The sequence below is a fragment of the Camelus bactrianus genome, chromosome 5 (genome assembly GCF_048773025.1).
Source record: "Camelus bactrianus isolate YW-2024 breed Bactrian camel chromosome 5, ASM4877302v1, whole genome shotgun sequence".
NCBI classification, from domain to species: Eukaryota; Metazoa; Chordata; class Mammalia; order Artiodactyla; family Camelidae; genus Camelus; species Camelus bactrianus.
In genome coordinates, this window is record NC_133543.1 from 65,175,786 (window position 1) to 65,191,838 (window position 16,053).

Consider the following 16,053-nt stretch of genomic DNA (forward strand, 5'->3'; position numbering starts at 1 on the left):
TAGGATAAACTTTGTGAATTAAAATTATGTTATAATATGGATCTTTAGATATATCCACAGTTTTATTTGTTTCTACCAACAGCACCGAAAACTAAGAGAGATTAGAAACAATGTGATGGAAAGCCATCTATTCATGCTCATTTTTCTAATGTGTCTTCATGTATTGCTTATTCCACTTTTTTGTAAGTACGAAACATTTTAATTGAAAATTTTGTTTAAAAGAAATTTTTCAAAGAAAATGTAACACAAGTAGTGCAGATTTCATATTTATAAAATTTTGCTTAAGTGACAGATATTTTTCCAAATTGAAGTAGGAAAATAGGGTGATTGCGTAAATCAAATCAAAAGAGATAATACTAAATAAAGATGTGCTTAGAAAAAAGGTAATTAGTGAAAGAAATGTATTATTTGTTGTTTCATGATTTATTTATGATATTAATATTCTTGAGATGGTACGTGAAAGAAAGGCAAGTTGTCTGTGTGGATCTAGGAAGTAAGGAGACAAAAAGAAAAAGAAAAAAGGAAGAACTTTGAGATTTTTCACTTGTTGAGGATATGAGCTCATCTATGAACTTCATATCAAATATAATCCCCTTAAAAAATCCTATCCTATATGAAATATTACACCTATGTTAAGAAAACTGGAGCGCAGAAAGGGAGTATAATTTTTCCAGACAGAATGATTTCTATTCCTATGTTGAAGTCTTAACCTCCAGTACCTCAGACCGTAACTGTATTTGGAGATAAGGCCTTTGAAGAGGTAATTAATGAGAAATGACGTCATTTGTGGTGGATTCTAATCCAGTATGACTGGTGTCTTTACCATATGATATCACTTATATGTAGAATCTAAAACAAAAGCCAAATTAACTTATTTACAAAACAGAAACAAACTTACAGACATAGAAAACAAACTTGGTTACTGGGGAGAAATCAACCCTGCTGACACCCTGATCTCAAACTCTGGCCTCCAGAACTGTGAGGAAATACCTTTCTGCTGTGTAAGCCGCCCAGTTTGTGGTCCTTTGTTACAGCAGCCCTAGTCAACCAGCACAGACCATAAAGCTTCAAACACCAGTGCTGTAACTTACTAATTATGTGAATTTGACAGTGTATTTATCCTCTCTTTATTTATAGAATGGGTATGTTACTAAAATGTACCTCACAGGATGTGAGGATTACATGGGAAAGAATTAGAATTAGAATGATGACTAATTCAATAAATGTTAGCTATTATAATTGTTGTAATTCTTGACATCATTTTGGGTGCACTGTAAAAATGGAAGCACAATATTCATGGAGCTTATTCTTTGTTTAGAATGTCATCTCAGGCTCCTTGAAAGTCTAAAAGATTGAAAACATAGCACTGATTTGGAAAGACTTTAGGGCCAAACTGAGAGACATTTTTGTTCTAATTTGGTTAGGTATGGGAAGTTTGCTGGACTCTAAGTTATAAGATGAGGCAATACAGATCTTTATGTAAAGTGACTGTTTTTCTAAGAATCCAAGTCCATTGGAACTAGAAATATGTTGGCAATTTGACTTTGGTGACTGATACAGAACAACTCAAAGGAAATGGCAGTGGATGTTGGTGTGGATGAGAACTTGTGCCAAGATTCAAAAAGCAAAACGCTCACAGAGAATGGAAGAGACCAATAGTAGGCTGGAATGATACCATTAAATTTCTAGCACATCATTTTGGGAAAGACATGTAACAACATGTAGAAGGTATTGTTCCATCCTATCATAAGTTTTGCAGTAAACTCCTGTTATTTAATATCATCTTATAAATTTATCTGGAAAATCACATATTGTGTTTGCATATATATTATCAACATGGTGCTTATACAATTTAAACTTTCTGGTTCAGATTTTCTTTATCACATATCATTGAACTTACTCTTTTTAAAAATTTTGCTATTAATCTCTAAGCTCATGGGTACTTTGCCATGTCTAAAAGAAAGATCTCAATTTTGACTGCTTATTTATCTGCAGTGTACCAGTGAAAGACAGGAGAGACAAAACCTGACAACCAGAAAGAGAAAAAATGTAACTTGAAAAATAATTCCAATTTTCTGCTCAGCAGTGGCTAATGTTGTTATCTTCTTGGTCAATTTTGCTAATCCCCAGGGAACTGCCCACTGAAACCTAACACCTGCTTTTATCTCTAACCTATGTATTTTTTTGGCTGCTTCTCATGTTGGGTGAGTTTGCAGCACTTTAATACCAAGGATAATGAATGAAGAAAGGAAACATTAGAATAAATCTATGGTGGAGGGAGCGAGATAAAAAAAATCTAATGGAGATTCTTACAGCTTTCTATTTTCCTTTTTTGTTTTGAAGTTCATCTTTTATAAGTAGTATTTTCAACTGAAAATTCCAAAATATTCATAACAACTAGGATATGGAAATGAATTTTTGTTAAAAACAATTCTTACTGGAGTTACAACTTGTTCCTGAATAGAGAGTTACTGACCTTGTATATCTCAGTGAGAGGTTTGAGAGCCAGATTTTTCTCAGGAAAAGAGTGTTTTCTAAATAAATACATTGTGGAAATGCAAATGTTTGGGCAGTTTCCCAAGAGAGATTTAAGGCTGTGTAACTGCACATTTGCCACATACCAAATTCTAACAAGTCAGTACAGAGTCTTCTTTATCTCTCTATTAACTACCTCCCTGGATCCCAAATTCCTCAGACTTAGAGTCATCACTATAAGCATTATTTTGGCATCAGGGTTATTTATCTATGACATGTGATTAAAATTAAGATCAAATTTCATGAGGCTCTGGCTGTATGGTGTAAACACCACGTTTATTTTAAGCATGATAATAGAAATGCAAAGATATATCATTATAAAATGTTTGTATTTTGTAATGATTTATTATTTTTTGAAGTGGTTTCTTATCTATTAGGTTACCGCATCTTGATAATAATGCTGTGTAGCCAATGGGGCAGGTATATTGAATTTATGATACATGATTTATTTTCCAACGTCATAGGCCTAGATGACTAGACTATTAAGTGACAGAGGCAGGGCAGGATCCTATAGCACCCTTCGTGTAAACAAGATTTGTGAAATAGAGACCAAATCTAATTTAGGAAAGTGTATTAATCACTAAATCTTTCTATACTTCTCTTTGAAATATTACCTTTATTGTGACTTGAAGAAGATGATTACGTAACATCACCAAAGGAACTACAGGATAAAAGTTGATTTCTCAAAAAAATTGATTTCTGTGATTTACTAATCCTACAAGTATGATTAATTGATCTACATAAGTTTTTACTGTGATCATTATTGTAATTTTTGATTTAGTAAGTTGCCTAAATGTTTTCTATTCCTGGCGTTAACTTTATACTTCGTTAGTGACTATACTTATTACTGTGTAAATATTCCCACATCACTCTGTCTACGTATATGGGTAGTTGGTTTTTGGCCCAAGCCTTAGCAAGCCATACTGGCAAAGGGCATGGGCCATAAGCCTTAGAAAACCTTGGATGTTTGCCCCTCACACCCGGGGAAAGGACACCAAAGTTCACCCAGCAGTGAAGGCCTAAATAAATAGATTAGAACAAGCCAATACAAGGGGACATCTAAAAGAGGTATTTGAAAAATCTGTTTTAAGTATCATATTTTCTCTTTTTTCCCAAACTTAAGAAGAAATAGATACCACGTATACACTCATTTAAAAAAATCTGGCTAAAGACCAGAATTGAAAAGAACACATTCCTATTTTATTTAGGCCCCATTTCAAACCTGTAATTAGAGTCAGCTGTGGAATTATCTGGGATTAATTTTTGTGTTGTAGATTAGGTCTTTGTTCAGATTTTCTCCCTGGATGCCTGCTTCTCAGCCACTTTTTTTTTTAACCATGGGTTGTTAAATTACATTTTGTCACTTTAATAATAATAAATCATAATGTGAATAGCAGTTTCCAATAATGAGTCTTAATTATTATTTTTTTCTTATTTATACTTCACACTTACCCTAAGAGGATATTAATTTATCCTCAGTTGATACAGAAAATAAAGTAGTAAAATAAAATAGAAAATAAAAATGATAAATTTTTCTAAGAAAACAGCTTGTAAGTGGTTGTATAGATATACCTAATTCTAAAGCAAATGCCTTTGGCATTGCTTTATCCTGTCAGATTAAAAAGTATTTTTTGTAAAATAAAATTTAAATATTAGTAAAAATTACATTTACAAATTCATCTGTAGATTAAATAGTGTGATTTGTTGTAATAAAGATGGTAAGTAAAGATTTGAGAAAGACACTACAGATTTGACTATAACAGTCATCATCTTACAGTGGAATCATGTTCCAAACCATGTTGGCAGGATAAGGTTTTTGGAACTCTGAGCACACAATATTATAAATGAAGTTTATGTTGATAGGCCAGCTGGTAAAAAATGAATAAAAGAGCTTCAATGGTTAAGATAGGCAATCTTCAGTGACCTAGTCCAGGTTTGAGGTCAGGCAAGAATGCTTAATCAGACCTAGTTAGAAGGTGGTTTTTCTTTGACATCACTTCAAACCAGTCAACAAGACTTGAAATGGATTTTTGTTAGGTAAGGATACAAGTGATTTTGCAGATAAAGCTCACAGGAGCTGTCTTAGTCTACTAGGGCTGCCATAAGAAAATACCACAAACTGGATATCTTAAACAACAGAACAAGTTTCTCGCCGTTCTGGAGGCTGGAAAATCTAAGGCCAAGGTGTTGGCAGATTTAGGCTCCTGGTGAGAGCTCTCTTCTTGGCTTGCAGATACCACCTTTCCTCTGCGTCCTCACATGGCCCTCCCTCTGTGTGTGCATACAGAGAGAGAAGGAGCTCTCTCTTCCTCTTCTTATAAGGCCACCAATCCCATCAGATCAGGAGACCACCCTTATGATCTCATTTAACATTAATTATCTCCTAAAAGTCCGATATCCAAATACAATCATTTTGGGGGTTACAGCTTCAACATACAAATGTAAGGAGCAGGGACAATTTAGTCCATAGCAGGACCCCTCCTCATTTCTTAAGAAAATGATTCTAAACTTGTAAACTGGTAGTAAATTGGCTAGTAAATTGGTTTCAGAAGTGAGGGCCACATCTCTTTTGTCATTAGGCTGTGGGAGGAGATACATCAGCCCTTGAGCCTACTTTTTAATGTGTAAGCAAATTCTTTACTTCCTGAACAGCTACAGACTTCCATGTCCTAGTTCTTTTTGCATTATCAAGCTTGAGATGGGACAGGCCATGGCCTACCACATTCCTATAGGAAATGTAGAAATCACGTATATAAGAAGGACGCTTGGTAACCAGTTCTTCCAAATTAGGTATTTTTGTAGGGCTTTTACTGTTGTTATTTACTAAGAGGGGACATGTGTTCTAAGAAAATAATTCTCTATAACCTCTTCTGGGAAGAAAGTATCTTTTAAAGTTCACAATAAGAAGGAAAGACTCGGCATTCATTCAACCGTAATTGCAAATCATATGTTCCAAAGCAGAAAGTACTGCCCTGTATGTTAGTTCTTGTAACTTGAAATTGGAGGATAATTTTCATTCACTTACTTTCGTGGGCTAACTATGAAATTACTGAGAAATTTTATTTTAAGATTAGATTTTTCATAATTTTGCATAATCAAGTTTATTAAAACAAAATCCTAAGGGCCTGAAAGCTAAGTATATAACATTTGCCACAAGATTTTAGGAAAATGAGAAGTCAGGGCAGTGAGGAAATTCTGGGGTAAATCCCTTCTCTCAGGGCCCTCCTCACCTCCACCTCTGGAATCGTGCTCTGACTCAATCTCATAAATGCTATGGATATACTGGTTCTGTATCAAATCTCTGCTCAAATGGTGTCTTCTCAGAATCCTGTCTTGAACACCTCACACAAAATTGCTCCATGATTGTGTTCAATTTTGTCTCATTTTTTTTTTTAAATCACTGCATCTATCCCTATGTAACACATTATATATTTATTTGCTTACTGTCTGTTTTGAAGCACTGAAGTATTTTGAAGTTTGAAGTATTTGTGAGATGTTCATTGGAGCTATGAAATAAGAGGCTTAATACGTAGATGTGGACCTCAGGGTAGACATCTCTGATAGAGACAGAAATGTGAGAATATATAAACGATAATTACTTCTGTGGAATGGAGGATGATTTGTGTAAAAGTACTTACTTAGCATTCGATATGAAGCAGGTAGTATTCTAAGTGCTTTTACAAATGTTAATTCATATAATCCTCATAGTGACTCTATGAGGTGAATGTGAAAACTGGAAAGAGACACCCTGGAAGTGAACTCTGGAGAACAAGAATAAGAGAAATAGGTCTAAGAAGATGAATAAGAAATAGCCAGGAAAGCAGAAGAAACCTGGGAGGCTGTAGTGACGCAGATGCTAAGGAAGTCAATCCTTCATAAAATTGTCACACGTTTACAATGTGTGTAGCGCACAGAGGGTTCAACTGAGGCAAGAGCCAAAAAAAAAAAAAAAAAAAAAACCAATGCATTGTGTTTAGTGACAATGGCATTGTTAATACCTTTGCAAAACTGCAAAAGAAAATTTGGTACAGTGTTGGGGGCAGCAGCTGGTGACCTGAGGAAGGAATTGGAACAAAGGCTGTGAAAACAGCAATTAAGGATACCGTTTCATAATCTAAGCTGAAAAGTGAGAGAGGGGAAACGTTTGGTTAAAACATAGTTTAATACGTTTCTGCCATTAGAGAGGAAGAGACAAAGCTAAAACAAAAATAAAATAAATAGAGGCTGAGTCCTAGACACAAGTGAAGAGGGTCTAACTCTGGCCTGGAAAAGAGTATCTTTCGTTACAATGGGAGTTCTCTGACGGTGGGGGAATAGGATACATTTTCAGGTGTGTGTGTGAGCATATATTTTGTGATGGAGTTGTTCAGGAGCAGAGAGAAAACTGAGATTTTCTTGTAATTCAATTTTCTAAGTGAAGAAACAGTTGAGATTTTCTGTTCAAAATGTCAAGAATTAGTGGACTTTTAGAAGGTTTTAAAAGGATTTGCCATTTTCTCTAGGTAAAATAAAATGGGGTATTAAAAATGTTAAAGGATTTCTGGGCTGCTGGAATCCTAAACTTTAAATACATAGTAGTTTAAGTCTTCAAAATTCAGTGCCCCATCCCTCCAGATTTAGAAATTAAACTTTTGAAGGATTCACAGTTGGATTTTATCAATTGGAGACAGATAAAGGACAAAAAAGGCAGGGCTTTGAAGAGTATTGGCAAGAGGAAGTATGTAAGTGGTTTATTATTTAATCATCAACTAATAATTTTTCCTAGATGCGTACATTCTTTGTTAAAAAATGTAAATGATACTTTAAGGCGGTTATTATCACACCTGGGAATTTAAAAATATGAAAGTGACTAAATGCACATTCATGTTCACTTTAGCATAGAAAATAACATAATATTTTTTAAACAATGTAGGCATGCAACTTAATGACAATTATTAGAATAGGCAGTACCTCCATCCATCAGATGTAATATTACACAAAGCTAAATTGGTAATGACAATGACTAGAAGATAAAGTGAGGATCAATCATGGTAATATGAATTTTAAAAGCTGTATGCAAAAATATATGTATACTTTAAGATGAACTAAGCAAAAATTGATGTTTATGCAGAAAATACGCTTTAATAAGGGAAAATACATCAGGTCAGTGAGATTATGGATGAAATTTTCTTTTTTTTCCAACTTTTTAAAATGTTGTTTCAGTCATGTAATTTGCTTATGCAACAACCATTCTCTGCCACACTTCGTTGAGAGCAGGTGAGCTAAACATGTTCATAAGTGCAGCTCTCAGGGAAGGACAGCCTAATGCCCACCTAAGGAATAAATTTATAAAAATAATCCCTTCATTAATCCACATTAATCATGATGATTCCATTTCCCTTACAGTAATTGATTTAGAAATTTCAATATGATTACTCTCTGACCAATTAGATGAGAGAGGAAGTATGCTATCTTCCAGGGGTGGGATGGGGTACTTTTGACAAAGATCCTTGTTCTAAATGAAGCTACATGGGAAGGGTCACGTGATGTTTCCTTCCACTTGTTTTGTCTGTATGTGATTCCTGTGACTGAAGCATCCATCCTGGGGAGAACTACCCCAAGATTAAGACAACCTGCTTTTAATAATAAAGTAAGACGATGGAAAGAACTTGGATCTGTGTTGAATTAACAAATCTTGAAACATCCTCTGTACTTTGTATAATGTGAGCTAGTAAATGGCCTCATTTTTAAGCTACATATGCATGGATTTTTCCTTCTAGCAACCAAATGTAACCTGACAGCAATTTTGCTTTTTTTGCTTTCACTAACTGACTATTAACCACTTTTTTGGCGCTTTTCATTGGAGGATGCTTGTAGGATGGGAAAATAATATCATCACTGTAAAGCTCAAGTCAGAATCCCCTTTTCTTATCATTAAAATTATTTTTCTATTAAAATAATGCCTGATATTCTGCTATGGAACAAATATTCAGATTCTATTTTAAAAATATAACCAGACTAATGCTAAAATGTGGGAAACAATGAAGCAAAACATTCTGAACCTAGTAAGTAAATTAATATGAGAAAAATAATAAAACTAAACCACAACAACAACAGAAAACAAGCCTCCCCAAATAGTTGCAGACTATTGACTCTAATCATGTTTACTAAAGGACTGACCAATCCTCTAGGAAAAGTCTGTTGGATTTGGCCCTTGTTACAGGAAGTCATATTTCTGGAGAATTGCTTAATGTGGAATTCTTTAATGTTAGCTAATAGGCCAAATCACAACATTTCTCTGTATTTTCTGCCTGGGAACAAGCATGGTGACAATTTCACAGATAAAAAAGTTTGTTACTCTACCTCTTTTAGATATAGAAGTAGTTGTTAGCTATGATTTTATAAAGTAGGAAAGTTTCCTCTAGGAATGATACATTAAAAGCTGTTCACTATGTAGGTTTGATCTCTTGTCATTCATAATATGAGAGATAAAACTTAAAAAAAATACCCTAGAAAAGAAATAGCAATGCCACAGGAAAAAAGTGAGTATCTTCAGTTACAATCAAGCATACAACATGTGTTAACTAACTTTATTTTAAAAATTAAAAAAACAGAAATGAAGGACAAGATCAAAGAATTATATACTGCTAGAGATAAAAGAAACTACAGGGATAAGTATCTGGAATATCCTGGGGTTTTTAATGAGTAAATTGAAGCCCAGAGCTAATTTTATCCCCCAAAGTCTTATATCTGCATAATGGCAGAGCTTCACCTCAAGCATAGAAATTGTGACCATCTCAAAAAAGGGCAACTGCAAGCCTAAGAAAGAACCAGTTATTCTTACAAAAATCTTCCTCTTTTTTTTTGGTAAAGTGAATTTCAGATTATTTACAATCTCTAGGAATTAGCAATTTCTCAATTCATAAGTAGGGGATTTTTATTCTGTGGTTTGGGCCAAACTTCTATAAGTAAAATAAGAGCGATAGAGTAAATAATTAGAAAGTTAAGAATATGTAAATACGTAAAAATATTACTGAAAATTAGTAAGTAAAATCTGAAAAGACTAATGTATATTTTTTACTAATAAAAATACAATGAACAAAGGAAAATAAAGTATAAATACATAATAAAGGAAATAATAACAAAGATTCTTCCTCCTTAGAGTTGCCCATAACTACTAAAACTCTTAGAAAATAATATGTAGAAATATTTTGTCTAGATATTATAGTTAAATTCATAAGACATTTTGCCAAAAGAAGGTAGCATTCATTTCTTTGAATGAGTTCACCTTTCTTCATCACAGTGACTCTTATTTTTCATCTGATCCAGTTTGTTTAACAGCAAAGCTCTTCATAGTATGCTCTTTTCATTTCTTTCCTCTAAGTGGGAAAATAAATAACTAAATAACTAAGTAAAAAGTTGGTACTACATGTCTAAACCAAAATGGAGATTTCTGCTCAACTACTGAAGCCAGTAGCACCAAATGAAAGGAAATAAAAAATAATGCAAATAAGTAAATAAATACAATAAATAAATAATACAGTGAGTGGAAAAAGAAAAGGATTGACTATATTAACGTCTTTCTCTATCATCGTTACTGTCCATATTAAGAAATAAATGATATAGAAAGACCTACGGCTGATTCTGGTTTTTATGCTGTTTGTATCTGCTCTTCTAGGTACCCATTATTTAGTAAGATAAGAAAATGGTATTTCAGAACCATGGTTTCTCTAGTTATATGTCTATCAATCAATCTCTCTCTTTTGATTATACAATTGATTTATTAATTCTAATTAATCTATTAATTAATATTGAATGTGACGTCTTAGGCAGGAGGTATATGTATTTTTGGAAAGACAGAAAGATAGTTGAGACTCTCCTAACAGGGTTCTAATTAGAACCTTGATTCACAGCTTCTGTAGTTCAGGTTGATAACACCTTTTTTTTAAGGATCAATAGCTAAAGTAAGGTTTATTTCCTCATTTCCCCTCAAAGTCTGTTGCTATCTTAGATTTTGTCTCTGGTCAAACATATTGGAGAATTCTCAACTTTCTGCTTTTTATAGTTGTAGTATGAGAGAAGGAGAGCAAAATGTTAGCCCATGTACAGGACATTCTCACAAAATATTCCTATACTATCACTTCCTTGAGGGAAAGAGAAGCAAAATTTATACTCAGTATACCTGAGACTAGATATTTAGGACATACTTGGTTTCAGATAAATGATCAGGTAACTTTCTTTCTGACTTTAAAGGTGTTATGATTCCAAATATTAGCTAAAGTTTTTTTAACCTTTAAGTACAATAAACATAATGAACCCATAATAATCAATTTTCTCCCTTCTCAGTGAGAGTAATTCTGCAGATGAAATAAATCCTAATGTGAAAAATCCAGGAATTTCTGATTGTGCTCTAGTGAAAAGTAACTGAGCTTAGTTCAAGATTGGAACTGCAGCTGTTGGTGACTACATGCATGTATTTAAATGACAGTCTGAGTTCAACCTTCTGAATCATCTTTGCAAAGGAACAGGGGGCCTCAGGCAGCTGAGTCATGGTCTTCCAGGAACCATCAACTTGTTGATCTTCAGCCACTTCCATTCAGAATTTAAAATGTCAGACCCGTGAAAGAGTGAACTAAGGGCTCAGAGAATGACAGGAAATTGGTATCACTTACTTTTTTTACTCACAGCGTCCAATAAATAGTTCTGTTTTTCTCTTGGTTCCTCACATTGAATGCTCATTATTTTACATTTTTATAATAACTGGCTAGTTTCTCCAAATTGCCATTCCTTTTTCTCCTATCCAAATTCTACCTAACACATAATCATATAATCAGGAATTGGAGAGCATATTCTTATTAAATGCCCTACTTAATTCCCCTGAATGTAATTTTCTGAGAATGAAAACCAGAGTTTTGATCTTTTGCAGTTTATTTCAAATCCTAATAATTAGATTAATTTAGAAATGGTTAAAATGATCACACTGTATACTTTTTGTATCTTGCAAAAGATCTAATATATAAAAACATATAGTTAACGCTCAGCTTGCAGATATTAAAAATTGAATCTGCTAATTGAAGTGTAATGATAGAACTGAAGGTCTTAAATGATTTAATCTCTTTCTAGGCTTCTCAAAAAGATCTTTTCTCGAAGATTTCTTATCCATAGGATAACTTATTCATCCCTCCCCCACCCCTACCCCTCCTAAGTTAAGTTCTGCCTTTCAAATCTTTAGCGTGCTTTTTGAAGGATGTTACTTGATACTCTTTTTGATCTTGCTTTCCTTAGATATTTAATCATCTCTCAAATACATCTTTCATGGTGAAGTATAAGCTATAGATTATGAGATTCTCTCTACAGATTGTCTTCTAAAGTGCAGTACATGCATGCCCAGATATCTCTTCGCACACACTTTTGAGGAACATCCATGAATTCCCACTCACTCATGCCTTTTCACATGAGGCTTCCAGTACCTATTAGGAAGGACAGATGGTCTTTCTTTGATCTCCAAATAAGGAGATGATAATATAGAATGCAGGTAAGTGATGGTGGGGAGAGTAATGTTGACATAGTAGTGATAGGATAAACACTGGAGCCTTTTACTTTGCTAAGGGCTGTAGTTAATAAATGCAAGTTAAAATGGCTTTAAAGGAGTTTCATCCAGTGGTGACCAAAAAAAAACTCTTGCCGCGTGAATTGAACCTAATCTAAATTCTCCCTACTTCAACATTTTTCTTCCATTGGCACATTCTTCAACTATTTAGGAGAAAAACGTACAAAAAGATGTTAATCCTGGGAAGTCTGGAAGTTGAATAAAATGATTGGCATTGAAAGGAGGGCCTGAGTGTTTCTAAGAGAAATTGCTTATCTCATAATTTTCTGATAACTTGCATTAGTGCCAGGATGTGGATGTCATACCCATTTCCTTACTGTGTTACCTGCTTCCTTTCCTCATAGACTGAATACGTTAAAGGAGAGCAAAACCATAGAACTCAAATAAGATGCATAGAAACTTGAATAATTTACTTATTATTATACTTATGTACACTCTTACATAAGTATAAAAACAAATTCTAATGCTACATATACATTTTGTCTATAATGCTTGTCATTTGGGACTATCTATTTACCTCAACTGGTATATATAATTAAGCAGGAAACACCTGAAACTAAGCTTCCTTTCATAAAAAGAGAAAGTTTTAATTTGTGCTGTCAATGAACATTCTGAGCTGTCAACAGAAGTATCCAGGAAGCAGGGAAGGAAAGATAATTATGAGAAACTGTGATAAGAAATTATCAGGAAAGGCAATCTTTAATTCGTTGTAAAACTCTGGAGGCTTTAGGTAAACAACACTCAGCACTCAAGAGTTTTGGAAATGCCTGCTCAAGTGACAACTTGATTGGTTTTAACCTTGTAGAATTCATTTGTCATCTAAAATAAAAGAGAGTAAAATATTAGCTGCCCAACAGCTACTGTTATCAGAAAAACATAATGAATCAAGCTGCTTATCTGAGATGAAATAATTATTTTGCAGAAATAGTGAATTTAAGTTTTTCATTTATAAACATGTAAATGTATTTACTTATCTAGCATAATTGCTGAGATACAGCAGGCAAAAAATGTTTTATCTTATCCAGGACTATGAATGAATTACAGTGTATATGCCCTTAAAATTTTCCTTTCTACTTAAGTTTATTTTTATTTTTTAGGATATCATTAAAATATAATTTTAAAAAAATAGCTCTTCCACTTCCAGCCACAATAGATTAACATTGGATTTATCCTCCCACCTGAAACAGCTTAAAAAATAAAACAGTCAAAATATAGGAAATGATGGTTTTCAGCTAATTAAGTATTGGCCAGTGAAAAGCAGAGATCCCACAACTATGAGTAACATGATTCAGCCCTATATTCCGATTTGCTCCAGCACACTGACTAAAGGGAGTTTCCGCACTGAAATTCAGGAAGGGGGATTCTGGGATTGCCTGGTGATCTCCCTGAGTTTAGGAGACAAAGTACATTGTCTGGAGAGGCCAAGGCATCTGGAATATGCAGGGTAGAGAAACAGAGAGTAGAGAGCTATGCAGAAGTAGAGATCAGAAATCTTTGGATGATCCTCAACTCTTCAGCTTAATATTGATCAGTGCATGCATGAAGGAAAAATACTCAAGTTTGGGTAAAGAACCACCTCAAAGGACTAGAAGGGGTAACACTTACAACACATATAAAGCTGTGAATATTTCTTGTCCCAGTAGAGTCATCAGAATGTTTTCTCCTCAGTACTGGTGAAAAATTAACCATAGAATAAATATTTCTCTGATTTTGCCTAGCAAAGCTTGACAGTGAGATAACAAAATACTAAATTGCTTCCAAGTAATTAAACTACATTCTAGAATAGGGTTCAAGATTATTTATAGGAATGCATCCCAGAAGGAAAATTCATAATATCAGGCATTCAAATAAAAATTACAAGGTGTATAATTTTAACTGCATTCATATGTGCAAGAAGCTAGAGAAAGTATTGAGTGTATTAAACAGGGAAAGAAGATAGAGACTCAAATTGAATTTCTAGAGATGAAAACAACAATATTTGAGATTAAATATACACTAAATGGGATATAAACAGATTAGACATAGAAGAAAAGATAAGTAAAGACATGATGATAGAAATTATATAAACTGAAAACAGAAAAAACCCAAAATACTACTATTTTTCTTTTACTATTTTTGATTGTGGTAAAATAAATATATCATGAAATTTGCAATTTTAACCATTTTTAAGTGTACAACTCAGTGGCACTAATTACATTCACATTAGTGTGCAATCATCACTACTATCTATTTCCAGACTTTTTCATTACCTTGAACAGAAACTCTGTATCCATTAAGCAATAGCTCAACATTCATCCCTTCCTCCAGACTCTAGTAAACTGTATTCAACTTTCTTTCTTTATGAATCTGCCTATTCTAGATATTCCAGAAGAGTGAAATTATACACTATTTGTTCTTTTGTGCATGGCTTATTTCACTTGGCATGTTTTCAAATTTATTCATGTAGCTTGAATCAGAAATTCATTTTATAGTCATGTATATTTGAAATCAGTTGCACATAAAAGAGTAAGAGTAGGCATATGATATTTTGATATAATCCTTTTGATTCATTTTCTGGGATACTCTGAAGTTTCTTCATAGATGAACTTAAAAAAATGTTACCAAAATTTTGCAATAAACACTATTATTCTAGAGATTAACCCAATTTCTGAGATTTATTCCATTCCTAAAGCCTTGCAAAACGAAGAATGAGGTAATGCTAAGAGATGGATTATTGCAAGATTCAAGGATGGGGTAGATGTTGATAAGAATCATGACTAGAAGAGATAGAATGAGGTTGGCAGCAGGATGGTGGTGGCACTGAGGGTGTGGTACAGTCAAAGGCACACTATACTTGGTACAAAAACTTTTTATCAGGGCTATACTGATGATAACTTTCACATTCCTGATGTTGAAATAGCCTAATCAAAAACATGTAATATTTATTCAGTCTAGAAAGAATGCTACCATCACACTTCAGTTGGGGAATTCTTTACAGAAAGTCAGTGTCTCCCCAGGGACATGTACCAGATGGAACAACTGAGAGAGAAATATCGCAACACTGGGATTTCTACCATGAACCATGATGTCCTTTTACCCTTTTGTTTTTAAAATAATTTAAAAATGTGGTTGTTCCAACTAAGAAGGAATATAGAATTCCAAAGGAAGGCCTGAAGAGAGGTGAACATAGCAGATTTGATATGCATTCAGTGCTTTTTTGTTATTGGTTTTGGAAAGAAGAAAAGTGGAAATGACTAGATTGCCCTCATCCTATTGGTAGTTGCTGGTTCTACCTGCTACCTGGCACCTGCCACTTGGAGAAGTGAAGACAGGAAGAGAAGGGTAATGGGAAAACTGGGCTCCTGGAAATGATACCTCACACCAAGAAAGCAATTATTGAGGATCTCAGAGACCCAAGAGAGATGATCTAGCATTAGAATTTTAAAAAACAAAGACAAAAAACAAAACCCAAAAACTCTCTGGGGTAACTTGCACCCTTTCTTCACTTTGGTGAGACTTACTATCCAGAAACAAGGACTTCAAGAGTCACTCCATATCTTGAATTCAGATTTCTCCCAATGCACATTATAATAACCAGAAATAATTACAGTATTGGTAGATCTCTACCAAAACATATAATGCATTTAAAAATATTTTTAAAAAGACAATTCTGCAAATCAAATTCCCTGAGCTAAATGTTTTAGATGGTATACAAAAAAAGGTGGCTGGAGATAGCCTTTATTGAGAATTTTCATTTTTAAAGAGATTATTTACACTTTAAGGATTAGGTAAGACATAGATAATATAGCTTGAAATAATCATGCACTAGAATGATGAATATAAAACAATCCTAAAAGTGTTTTATGAAAGGATCTTACCAGGTTAAAAAACTTTGCAGTATCTCAAAATTGACAAAACTTCCTCTCTGACGTAAATATTATGCTTTTACA

General features: G+C 33.7%; 1 protein-coding gene across 4 annotated transcripts in view; it reads right to left on the reverse strand.

Annotated features, from left to right (window-relative positions):
- Positions 1 to 16,053, reverse strand: part of TFPI (tissue factor pathway inhibitor) — a 54,040-nt gene that overhangs the window by 36,676 nt on the left and 1,311 nt on the right. The window lies entirely within an intron of this gene.